Below are 13,953 nucleotides of genomic sequence, written 5' to 3' on the forward strand. Positions count from 1 at the left end.
CCACTTTACCTAAACATTTTCTCGGTTTCGATAGGAAAGTGAAATATTTATAGACACCAATGTCGGTTTTAAGGAATTATTTTTGTAATTTTGTGATATATCTCATTTCCTTCATTAACGGATCATTTCTTCTTCGAAAAATTTCGATTAAATGTGTTTAAGTGAGATTAATCTGCGCGTGTTTCATTTAACCATTAGTTTTACTTTACTTTTCTCATTAATTAACGTTCATGCAGTTCTGCCGTCTTGTAACCATTGATATCTTGGGGGTTCGTAAATAACTTTCTAATTGTCAGCTTGTATTCAGAGATTATTACATTCATATGAATGCAAATGTTTCCCCTCATTACGTGAAATAGGCTTGTCAAATACAGAGGCAGTGCTTATGTACTTAGTTAATGAAAAGCGATGCTCGAACAGAATGTTCTATAAACAGATTATACGCATCAGCTGTTACTGACTCAGAGACTTGGAGGTCGGATTGTGAGTGGTTGATTGTGGGGTGGGTAGATGCTCCTACACATCTGAAAGAGATTTTATGTCTACAATAACCTAGGCGATATTGAAACTTGCTAAATTTTGCTAGAAATTAATGAGTCAATTATTTCGTAACACAAACAAGTACATACTGCGTTGAAATAAAAACAAGTTTATTGTGTAATTGTAAGCAACAAATACAATAAAGAGGACACATATAGAAAGGTGGGCAGAATTGTCTTAGGGTGGCTAATAAGTCCTTTGAAAGGGTTACAAAGTTCAAATATCTGGGAAAAACAATAACAAATAAAAATGACACTCACGAGGAAGTTAGGAGGAGACTAAATTCTAGAAATGCTTGCAACTTCTCAGTTCAAAATATTTTGTCTTCCCGTCTGATTTCTAAGAACCTGAAAATTAAAGTATACAAAACAGTAATCTTGCCTGTTGTTTTGTATGGGTGCGAAACATGGTCTCTCACTCAGAGGGAGGAACATAGATTGCAGGTGTTTGAGAATTGGGTGTTGAGGAGGATATTTGGGCCTAAGAGGGAAGACGATGGGGCGTGGAGGAAACTGCATAATGATGACCTTAAAAATCTGTACTGCTCTCCCAGTATTGTCAGGGTGATTAAATAGAGAAGAATAAGATGGGCGGGGCATGTAGCGCGCATGGATGGGACAAGAGGTGTTCACCGGGTACTGGTTGGGAAGCCTGAGGGGAAGAGACCGGTGGAGAGACCTAGACGTAGATGGGAGAATAATCTCAGGCGGGATCTATGGGAGATAGGAGTTGAAGGAGACTGGATTTTGTTGGCCCAGGACAGGGTCTGGTGGAGGGCTTTGGTTAGTTCGGTGATGAACCTTCGGGATCGGTGAGCCATCTAGTTAGTTATACACAATTATTACTCACTATTTTATGCTATTATTTTTGCGGACCACAAACTTCGCCGCTGTCCACCTGCAAATAGTCTGTCAAGAGGCGATGAACTCTCATATGTTCTTTCAGTTTCGGGAAGAGCCCTAAGTCAGATGGAGCTAACTTCCGGTGCGTGTAGCCTTTCCGACGTTCGTGTAAGTCAGGCCTACAGTAACAACATTCTCTCAACGTCTAAACACCCTCCGATACGTCTCTCCATATACCTGACTTGAGACCGACTGCCGCTCTGAACTCTCGCCGTGTAAACGTAGCATTAGATTTTAAAACGTTATATTTTACAGCTGATATTCTTATTACGCAGATTTTATAAGGGCGTCTAAATGTACTTTGTATCCATTCAAGTTCATAGAGATAGAAAAGGAATAGGTGAGGAATTCGGGAAGGAGATTAATATACGAACGGGATAAATATATGTAAGAAAGGGAGGAGGGACGAGGACACAAATGAATTATTTCCCCGTTGAATTTTGACGGACCTTTTCTACTAGTTAGTGTGTCCAAATTTGTGTACATAAAGCATAGAAGTAATTTTCATTCGGAGCGTTCTCTATCGTGATGGATATTTGAATAAATGCGGGAATTGTAACTTGTAGGTAGGCGTTGAAATGTTTGTTATGTTTCTGTTGCTATTACCAAGCTTACTGTAACGATTATATTGTGGAAAGGTTTAGTCCTACTAATGTTGGTAGCGTGGCTTGGAATGGAGCAGGGCAACAAGGATGCTGTCGTCGGCTTAAACATAATCAGCTGATAAGATATTTCTTTCAGTGAAGCTACAGCTGATTCCCTAAGTCTATACACCATTTATTTCTAACCCTAAGTACTACCTAGACCATACATTTGACTGACGTAATTATTGACGTTATATCCGCCATGTACACTGTACAGTATTAATCGGCTGCATGATTTGTTAATTTTATTAAGTTCGAAATTTGTTACTGCCATATTATTTGTCAAATTTGAAATCAGGGCTTTAAGACTGAGACAACCGTATAACTAATAAGAATCTCACAAAAATGTTGGAGCTAATAAGCCGGCAGTAGAAAGTGTTGGATACTGCGTAACGATCTTGATACATACAGGCCACAGAATGCTGTTAAGGGGACGCGGTTGGTTGGACGTGTGGTTGTGGTGAGGGATACGGTGAATACAAGAATAATTTCAGTGGGGAAACCGCTCTTGAAAATGCCACGCAGGAGACATAGGTCAGGAGAGGATAATAACAGATCGATGTTAGGAAGACAGATTATGAGAATATAAGACCAACTTACGGATCGTGTCTACTGCGAGGTCTCGATATCAACAGCACTGAATTATCAGGTTCTGCTACTGTTTCACCTTATATCAAGGCGTAAGAATTAAGGGGAATGGGTGAGGGTAGGACTTGTAGCACGCAAGGGGCGATATCAAACTCGTACAAACTGTAAGATGCTACTTAGGACACCTGGGCATGCATCAGATGTTGACATAAACGTCGTGCAGATGATTCTGCTGACACAAGAAGGTGCAATTTTTTGGACTCTTGGGAATGTTCACTCATCTGTAAGTTCTATAAAAACCGTCAAATTTCTCGAAGAGATTCTCGATTTTCAGCTCTATAATACAAAAGCCTATCGCAGTTTTCGCGACGTATCTAGTAGTACCGAAAGGCTAAATAAGCAACATAGTCTTAGCTTATTATTTATCCCCCTTTGCAGTCCGGTTGATATAATTATTAATTCGTAATTTATAAATAAATGAGGGCCACGGTGGTCTAGCGGTTAGAACGCTGGCCTTGTAATCCTGGGGTCTCGGGTTCGATTCCCGGCGGTGCCCGAATTTATACCTTGTGTTGAGCAAGGCCGTGGTCTAGGCAACACGGAGTTTTCCTCCGTGGCATCCCAACAATTACTTCATTCACACACAGAAGAAGGCAATGGCAAACCACTTCTGGATCATCTGCCAAGAACGTATATGAACAGGTCCCAGTCCGAGAAAAAGGATGGAAGGATCCTGTTCATATGGACCTGTCGTCAGACAGAACGCTAAAAATAATACAAAAATTATAAATGGTGTTAAATCAAGTTTCGTGCTCGTCTTCAGTTCTTTACTTTATTCTAGTGTTACTGTGGCTGACACGAGTAATAAAAACTGCCTGTACATGGTGTCCATTAAATTCAGAGGTATTTTCGAGAAAAGACGAGAGTTAGAACCTCAAATCCTAACTCACCAGTTTTTGGACCTTGTGTTCCACAGTGCGTCTGAAATGTATAAATTGTACACACATTTTGACAATCCTAATTCATAACCGACTACTTGTGTCGCTTTTGTAAATACACATCTGTTTAGATTGTTATATTATTTGTTATAAATATTTTTAATTGCAATAACATTTACAGGAACTTTATGGGCACCCTGTACAGAATGTAACAAATTATTCTAGGATACGTCAGAACAGGGTTAAATAAAATAAAAGTTGTTGGTGCTCCTTTTGTCTGTATTTTATGTTATGTGCAGTACCTGTGTGTTGTGCAGAGAAGCGTTTTGAATTAAACTGATAACATTTGATCTGGGTTTTTGGGGTGACTGGTATTAAAATAGAATGTGTCTGCCAAATATTAATGCTTACCCGCAGTATCAAATAAAACGAAATTTCTTAAATTATTTGCGAACGGAAACACCAAGACTGCCGAACAGACACGAAGACTGCCGAACAGACAGAAGATTATTATTATTATTTATTATTTGTTAATTTTGTGTGATTTATACAAACAATGCAAGAATAATTTAATGAAAAACAGTCTGGTATTTCAGTAGTGTGAACTGTTGCTGGAAACCTGGAACAAATCTGTGTTCCTATTGTATTACTCTACAAAGATACTGACTAGAATTGTAAAAATTACGGAAGGCATTTCTTAACCAAATTATTCGCTTTGTTTTAAGGCTTCAGAAGCTTTATCCAAAAGTTCCTGATCACTCCGAGTCATTGGCTTACTGCAAATCGTAAAGGTATGTGATATATTTTAATAATAATAATAATAATTTTGGGTGGAAAAATTTCAGGAGCACACACAAACACCTATCTCGTATCTTTACATCTTTTTTGTGTGGTACAGAGCCCATTCCACCTTGGTTGACAGCAGGGCGCACCGTTTTTATTCCGAAGAAAGGAGATTTATCTAATCCGGAAAACTACCGACCTAATACCTATCTTAATACTGTATACAAGGCTTTCACCTCCAACTTGAACGAACGCATACTGCACCATATCGACCCTATCTGGAAAGACGTATACGAGCAGCGGGGTTCAAAACGTGGCATTGCAGGTTGCAAGGACAATCTGTTGATTGACAGATGCATCTGTCAAGATACGGTTCATTATAAGCGCAACCTGTCAATGGCCTGGGTGGACTACAAAAAAGCTTTTGACACAACTTCTCATGAGCTAATTGTCATCTTGCTCAAAGTGCTGAAAGTCCAACCTGACATAGTGAGATGCATTGAAAATCTACTACCGCTCTGGAAAACGCGCTTCAGTCTAACATCTGGGAAGCGTGTAGTGTCAACCGAGTTGGTTTACTATCACCGCGGAGTGTTTCAAGGTAACAGCTTGAGTCCTCTTCTTTTCTGCATCTCGCTACGTCCTCTTTCCGTTTGGTAAGATGTGAGCGTGGTTACATGTGCGGTGCACCGTCCATCCGTCATACACCATCTTGATTCCGAAGAGTCCTATACATATCTTGGTGTGAGTGAGAGTCATGTCCAAGATGCCTCCAAGGTCAAAGAGGCTGTGTGCAGCACCCTACGACAGATTTGGAGTTCCGAGCTCTGTGGTAGAAACAAAGTGCTTGCTGTTCCGATCCTGCTCTATACTTTTTGAGCAATGAAGTGGACAGTTAACGAGTTGAAAAACCTGGACAGGGCCACCAGAAAAATGATGACCATACACCGAAGTCTTCACCCTCCCGCGTCATCTTGGCGGTAGAGGTCTCTTGGTTCTGGAGAATCTTCACAACAGGATAGTTCTGGGTACAGCTCATTCCATCATTAATAGCTCTGATCCCCTCTTGACATTCGTATGTTCGCATGAGTCTGCGGGTGTAGGGGCGTTTATATTTCAGGCGGCAAAGAGAGCAGCAAATGACCTCGAATTTGACTTCGACACCAGCTCAGTTGGACGGCGAAAACAGTTGCCCCTCTTGACGCTGACGTCAGATCAATTCAAGGGCACTGTTAAGAAGGCTGAGCGAACTTTGTTGCTCAAGCAACATGCAGATAAACCCATGCATGGGGCCTTCTTCAAAAATGTAGAAAAAATGGGCTTGTCAAAAGACCTGACGTTCGCCTTTCTACGGTCGGCTGGACTAAAGTCTGAAACCGAGGGTTTCATCTTAGCGTGCCAAGATGGTGTTGTAAACACACTTGTGTACCGCCGAATGGTGATGGGTGTGGGGGTAGCGGATACTGTCTGCAGGGCATGTCGAATGCAACCAGAGACGCTGATGCATCTTTTGTCGGCATGTAAACATTACGCCAGCTGCGCCTACATTCATCGACATAATGCTGCTTTACGTATAATCTACTACCACCTGAGACACTTTTACGGCATAGATAAAGACACCCGTTTTGCCGTACGCTCCTGGGGACATTGAGTCCGTCGTTGAGAACGACAAATGTAAAATTTATTGGAACTATTCGTTCCCCACTACCAGGCAGCAGCCACTAAACCTGACATCGTTCTCATCGATGCCTCTGGATGCACTGTGTATGTCATCGAGTTTTCGGCCCCGGCTGAAACCAACATAGTTGTGAATGAGGCTGAAAAACGGACCTTGTGTTTGAGCTAAGACAACTGTACCCAGGATTCACTGTCAAATTAATCGTCCTTATAATTGGAGTTCTTGGAGGAGTCAAGTCGTCACTGCTGGCCAACATCAAGCTCATTCCGGCATGCCAGCGTAACGCTGAAGCACTACCCAGCCGGATGCAAAAGGCCGTGCTTCTCGGGTCGCTCCGACTACTACGTGTGAACGACCCCAACTCACTGTGGCCGCCTATCTCGTGGTTCGAGCCGTGACTACATCTGGGCTGCAAGCATCCGAGTTATGACGGCAACACGCCTGAAGTTTTTGGCTGCTTGTGGACCAATTAAACAATTCATAATAATAATAATAATTATAATAAGCAGTACCGACTGACAGGAATGTGATTAAGAAGGAAGCAGAGAGGATCTTGAAATACAAGGACCTTCTCATAGAAATACAGAGAATGTGGAAGGTTCAAGAAAAAATAATTCCAGTAGTTATAGGGGCAACTGGAACTGTCTCCAGGTCACTCAGGAAATATTTGGCCAACATTCCGGGCGAACACGACGTCAGGGAACTTCAGAAAACTGATATTTTGGGAACTTCATACATCATTTGAAAGACGCTGTCGTAAAATAAAATTATATAATACATGTAATACATATTAAAAACAAAATGTATCCCGGAAATAGCTGCTGCCCTATGTACCTTAGGGACAAAGTCTGTCTCGGGTACATGGAAGTACATACCCCATAAAGTGGTGAATATATGGGATAATAATAATAATAATAATAATAATAATAATATTGGCAAGAGTAATAAAAATAATAATAATAAATATATGCACATGGTATTTGCAATATTACATCATGCAAAGCACAAAGTACTTGCGACGTTATGTTTGCGACGCAGACTAGATTATACAAACACGACAAAGGATCGGAAACTGTAATTAATTAAGCAAGCCCAAGCAACGGTACGGATGCTTTTGGAAGGGATTTACGAGGCAGACAAATACAGCGTCTGTACAAGATTTGAAATTATTGGAATATTACCTTGTGAAGGAGAAATAAATATTTGGAGAACATGTTACAACTAGTGCCTACAATAGTTTGCTGAACATAAGGCAGATATTTCATCTTACTAGGGTTGCTGGACGGAAGATCTGAAGATCTGGGTTGTAGCACCGTGTAGTCTGGTAGAAGTTTCCCAAAGTTTCAGAGGCCCTTGCTGCCTCTATCTTCAGAGCGACGAGGCTTATCGCAGCAAGGACTCTGGTAAATTGCTACCAGAATACACGGCGCTATAACCTGGACCACAGCCCGACTTCGGACTTACGGCTGTGAGAATCACAAAACCTACAGAAAGTAACGTGTCAGGTGAGGTCATTGTACGTCAACATCGGAAGAAACCGGACGACCGAAAATGTCATTAGAGAGAGAGAGAGAGAGAGTCATTTGTCACGCTGAGAGAGAATTTAGTCTCTTCATTTCACTTCTGAGGAACAGAATTATAAAAAATGCGGGATCATGATTTTTGTACGTTGTGCTGTGTGTCTGCTCTATATAGTGCATTTATTGTAACTCTAAAATCCCTTGAGATTTAATATTAGGCAATGTTTGTATATGCCATTCTAACAGACCTAGTTCATTTTGTTTGAATTTCGCACAGGAGCAGTTCATATGACGAGAATTCGAAATACGAGGCGCGTCCCAAAAGTAAGTTTCCCTGGGGCCGTTTACAGAAACAAAACACAATTCCATGGAAATATTTGTTGCAGCTGTTGAAGATAAAGGTTTTTATTCCAGCTCCCGCCGACTATGAAGTGCGGTCAGTGATAAAGTTTTTGAATGCACAGAGCATAGTGCCGATCGAAATTCATTGTCAGCTGTGCCGGGTCTATGGGCCTAACGTTATGAGCAAGCAGATGGTGCGTCGCTGGTGCAGACAATTTTCAGCGACGGGCCTTTCAGAACAAGCGGCGCGGGATGCTTAGTGCCGGTATTGTCTTCCTGCACTGTAACGCTAGGCCGCACACGGCTCGACGGACAGCAAGTCTCCTGCAGGAGTTCAGCTGGGAGGTGTTTAATCATCCACCCTACAGCCCGGACCTCGCTCCCAGTGATTTCCATCTTTTCCTACACCTCAAGAAATTCCTGTCCGGTCAGCGTCAGCGTTTTGAGAATGACAGAGAGGCGGAGATGGTTGTCACACAGTGGTTCCAATCCCAGGCGGCAGACTTCTACGACACAGGTATTCAAAAGTTGGTCCCACGGTATGACAAATGTCTCAATTCCGGTGGCGAATATGTTGAAAAATAGCTGGACACTTGCTGTATCTGTTGCAATAAATATTTCCATGAAATTGTGTTTTGTTTCTGTAAACGGCCCCAGGGAAACTTACTTTTGGGACGCGCCTCGTATATCGGGGGTTTGAAGCCTTTTGCCTCAGTCCCTTGTCACAAACTCCCCAGTTCCCCCCACACTTCTTTTTCCACAGAATTGAGGAACATTTGTTCTTCAAGATGATGATGGTATGTGGGGGCAGTTTTATCTAAGCTCCTCTGACAGATATGGTCAAATCATTTACACGATTCTACAGCATGTTTAAAAACGATCAAGAACATAAGAAGTTGCTATATTTAATGTACCAGAGCAGTTAAAACAGTCAAGTAACTTTGATAAATGCAGACAAACATTTCCAGTTTCGTTCACATTGTTTAGTATGCGCGCCATGATAAATCTCTAATCCATGTTACTGATAAAAATGATTGTAAAGTTGTGTTATATTTGTTGAAAAGTTATTTATCCTATACAAACCCTATAACAAGCCTTACGTTCCTTTCATGTTGATAACATAACCTCATTCATGTTGGTAATGTCTCTTTTAACAAGCTTTGTACTTCGCTCTACTTACTTCAGTATTTTTATTGTTTATTATAGTACTGGGTAGACAACTTAACATTTATGCCAGCAGGTTAATTAGTAATAAGATTTTTTAGGGTAAATCTTCCATTTTGTCATACGCTGTACGTAGTAAGTCAGCGAATGTGACACTTGAGTATTATATTCAAGTCATCTGTAATAGTATTATTTTCTAAGAACGTGGCTTTCATGTAAGAATCTGTTCATTTCCTTGGGATTATTTAAACCCAGAGGACTTTGGAAACGCATTCCCTACCACACGCACTCTCGCTTCTACAACTATATTCGATAAGGGCAGAATGTGCGGAATGCCTATTGTAGTTTGAAAGCTTTGTGATGTTGATATGTCAGTATCTCATAGCGCCAAGATCTGTGAAGATCTGTTACCGTCATATTTTCATAAAACTATGCAAGGCCAACAAGAACCGGTATCATAATTCTAAATTCCAATAATTCTGAGACACGGTAATATTGAAGCCGAGTCAGAATACTCCGATGGCAGAAGGAGACGTAGAAATGTAGCAAAGAAAATCACAGAGATGTTCTACGATTACAGTAATAGATTGTTCATAACTCATGTATCTCCTTCTGTCTCGCTCTGTTTATGACATCCTAGAAGCGAAAAGAGAACTGTCCACCAGAAGAAATGTCCAGTCATTTTTCCCGATGGCAACACGACCAGTGAAAATGTGGTTTATGCCAGCAACTGTTTCTGTTGCTTTCGAAACCATTATTATTCTTATATATAAGAATATTATATATAAAATGTATATATATATATATATATATATATATATACATACACACCTTCATAAGTGATCTATGTCAATTTTTGTTTGCTTGGCAACCATTTAATACGTAACCGTAAACGACAAGTCTCAGGCATGATTGGTTGCCAGGCTACCGTTTTTAATGCATGAAGCGATCACGTTACGGCGTTACATCGGTTAATTGGGATGTGTAGAATTTTCGCATAAAAACAAAACAGTTTAATTCTTTCAGTGTACTTCTCAGGCAATTGGGATAACTTTTTATTTACCTTGAACACAGAAATGTTCATGTTTCATGATTTTATAATAATAAGGAAGCAAAATTATCTGTAGATTGTTTTTAATGCCCCGGACGAAGAGTTGACCTTTTAATGTAAGCTTATATCTTATACTTTGAAAAATGTGATAAGAATTTCAGGTTAGAAATTAGGGGCGGCTGTCGACTTGAAACTGTGAATGACAGAAGGCATTCATATCCTTCCCGTAATTTGTCTTCCTACGTCTGATTTATGGCATGTTGAAACATTCCTGGGATGGCATAAGCTTCTGTGTAGCTCGGCCAAGGACATTCCAATAATTTGATAACAACGTAAAACATCTTTGGAATTGCCATTCAGATAGACAACAGCGTTAGGTTGAATGTTGAAGGTAAAAGTCAGGAGCGAGTCGGGTCCACAGAGGGAGTGAAGGATGGAAAATGTAACTGAACTGTACGTGAGTCCTGAGTCCTTACTGAAGTGTGAGAATAACGCAGCCCAGACGGAAATAAATTACAGAGATCCACAGTTTTTCTTTGAAATTTTGCTTTTTCTATGCTGTGGAATGGTCTTAAGTTTCACGTAGACGAATACATCCTACAGAAGGTGATAGTTGTTCACATGGCCAAGAAATTCCCCTCCGAATATTCATTGCCGGGTTCCAAGTGCAAGCTAATTTGCTTGTCCCAAGCGGCTGAATCCAGTCCAAAACCCCACATCCTCCTATGTTCATTTCCTACAAACAAAATTCTTTGTTCACTGCAGTACGCTGGATATCGCACGGTGTCCAGGTGTTAAACGTAACCTATTTCGGAAGACATCTTGATTATTCTGTAACGTGGCATCATTTTGGTTCCGTGTTGAAACACCTTCTGTTTTCATGCCACTTATTTTCCACAAACAACCTCAAAAAAACGGAACAACTAAAATATGAGCCCTCCATTGGCATGATACCAGCTTTCATTCACGAAATGAAGTATATATTTTTAAATAAACATAAAATATATTGTATCGAAACGTGCTATAAAGTGATTTATTTATTTAGTGTTCTGTCTGACGACAGGTCCATATGAACAGGATCCTTCCATCCTTTTCTCGGACTGGGACCTGTTCATATACGTTCTTGGCAGGTGATCCAGAAGTGGTTTGCAATTGCCTTCTTCTGTGTGTGAATGGAGTAATTGTTGGGATGCCACGGAGAAACCGGGGAAGCCCCCGGAGGAGACCACGGCCTTGCCCAACAGAAGTTATAAATTCGGGCACCGCCGGGAATCGAACCCGAGACCCCAGGATTACAAGGCCATACATACCTGATGATAACTTCCAGTCGAAACACGTAGTCTGACAAAGAAATGGGCATTCATTTGTTGTTATTTACCGCCACAATTTCCTATTGTGATTTTTATTGTAAATATCAAGTGCTAACCAAGCAGACAGACAGACAGACAGACAGACAGGCGGACGGATGGAGGACACTGCACGGCCGAATATGGTTTGCCCAACGTAGGGAAAAGCACGATCAAGTACAGACATACATCGAAAAATGAAAGTACCTCTTGAAGGAGGAGACATGTCGGATTAATGTAAATAAATTATATTATTATGTTATATTTGGACGTTTCTTTTGTGTGTGATGGAAGACAGCTGGTTTACCACAGAGGTTTTATAATATGAATTAATTAATCAAGTGCCAAAGCTTCTAGGTATTGTCAATGGTCGGAACAGCGTAAACGTATCTGTGACTCCCGTGCATGACGAAACGAGATGGTCTTTTTCTGAGCACTGCACACGAAAGGACTGGACTTGTTAATGTACATAATGAAAAATGTAAAAACAGAATGCCCCCAAACAACTATTAACACAAAGTTCATGTATGTGATGGTTGTGTGTATGAATTGTTTTAGGACGCACACACTTAGTCGCAGATTTTGTTTCCTACAGATAATAAAAAAAACAATACACTGTACAGAGGCGCATGTGATAGTTTAATTGTACACTTGTCCTGTTATACGCGATTTATCTTCGGTGGATTCATTTCAGTATTATCATGACGACCAAGAAAGTCCTACATAGCAGCCACATCTTAAAGCCTGTTACCCGCATGAAAACTTCTCCAGGCTTATCAGGGAATGTGATTCAGATGATAAGCTTAGCTTCGAAGAATTCTGGCGTAAGTTTTAACATCAAAATGTCGATTGTTATACTTTTCAATTTTTACGCTTTTTCAGTATACAGAACGATTTGCAGGAACGTAAATCTACTGGCACTTGTTTGTCGTTAAATTTATTATAGTTACAGCGTTTTAAAAACTGTTGAAATAAAGTTGAACATCTTAACTACTTACATCGTACTTAACAGGCATTATAGGTGTCCCAAAAAGATATATACTTAAGCCTAATATTTCGTATAATGAAACAAACCCTTCTGGAACCTTTGTATATACAACATGCGTTCTGATAACACACGCAAAACCAGTTGATTGTGTTTAATCGCGATGAATGGAATCTAAATTTGCCACGAGTCATTCTGTTAAAGACACAACACAGTTACACATTTTTCAGCAAAGTTTTTGCAGACACAGGAAAGGTGTATGAGGTAGACCTGAGTCATGTTTTGAGGAAAGGTAAGAATTGTTTGAAAATAATTTTATTTTGTGCGGTAGCATCTGATTATTTCATATTCCGAATTGCCTGCAACAGCTGTTTTATCGCAACTGATTTTCAACTTTGTTGCACACAAATAGGCATAGTAAAAGCAGGGTTTGAATTTGGATACATCTCATCTTTTCTGGTATATAATTTATTGATTGAGCACAAAGACGAAATTATATCGAAAACCATTAAATAATTTTGTAGATGAAGTATACGTACAGACAGACAGACAGACAGACAAAAAGGTATATGACCCCTGATTGTGCGTTCATAAATGAAATATAACGGATATTTCTTGAGAAAAATAAATTGTTCTGTGTGCTTAATTAAGCACTTTCCCACAAAGAAGTTTCACTGAAATTTATAATGTTTTGAGAAAAAATAAGAATTGGTTGAAAAGGCATTTTTAAATGTGCTGGAGTCTAATTGATTTTCTGTTCAGAACAGTTTGAACAAGAAACTATTCTGTCGACTTTGATTTTCAGTTTGCCTTAGAATACGCCAATAGAAAGACAGAAGCACTTCGAGAGCTCGAATCAAACATTCCATGCAATTTCATTGTCTCTACCGATACTCCTTTTTTAAAACGTATGTTGAGTGACGCTGTCAGTAGCTCAGATTATAGAACGTAATGAATACGGAACTGCAAACGATGTGGAAGGAAGCGGCCGTGGCCCAATTTAATGCCTCTGACCAGCATTGGACTGAGGTGACTGAGAAAAATTCCGACATCGCGAAGTTAGTATAGTCTGGTCTGGGATTTGCACAAGAAACTTTTCGAATGCGAATCAGGAGTGCCATTACAACTCATTTTTCCATCGACCTGTTTTTTTATAACAGCTGAAGTGGCGCTGTATCGAACATGATTACATTGCTTAACGGTAGATATGTGTCATCACGTATGTTAGCGGATGGCGGCAGATGGAGATTTTACTAATCCTTGTTGCATTCGTCATTATTAAACATTCTTTCCGAAGGTAAACGCCTGCTTGAGGTTATAACTTTTATAAGCCGATACTTGTCTGAATAACGTTTGACATAGTTCAACCCCCACCCGAAATAAAAAAGACAGCAGTACTTCACGTTGAGTATAGAAGAAATCGCATTTTTTTGAGAATCTTATGAAATTTTTAAATGTAGTGGTTATTTTAT

At 40.1% G+C, this 13,953-nt stretch overlaps 1 long non-coding RNA gene across 2 annotated transcripts in view; it reads left to right on the top strand.

The window, feature by feature from the left end:
* LOC147874519 (uncharacterized) overlaps nt 1-12,099 on the top strand; it is a 50,703-nt gene extending 38,604 nt beyond the window's left edge. The window contains exons 3-4 of one of the 2 annotated variants that reach the window (XR_015534211.1): nt 4,338-4,403; nt 11,214-12,099. This is a non-coding gene — a long non-coding RNA (uncharacterized LOC147874519). Of the gene's footprint in view, nt 1-4,337; nt 4,404-4,510; nt 8,002-11,213 lie in introns of those variants that run through there. The other variant, XR_015534210.1, reaches the window with a different exon arrangement.
* Nucleotides 12,100-13,953: the final 1,854 nt, after the last annotated feature.

Source organism: Zootermopsis nevadensis, unplaced genomic scaffold, assembly GCF_977971745.1.
Source record: "Zootermopsis nevadensis isolate Lab colony 2312 unplaced genomic scaffold, Znev_1.0 Znev_ptg000008l, whole genome shotgun sequence".
NCBI classification, from domain to species: domain Eukaryota; kingdom Metazoa; phylum Arthropoda; class Insecta; order Blattodea; family Termopsidae; genus Zootermopsis; species Zootermopsis nevadensis.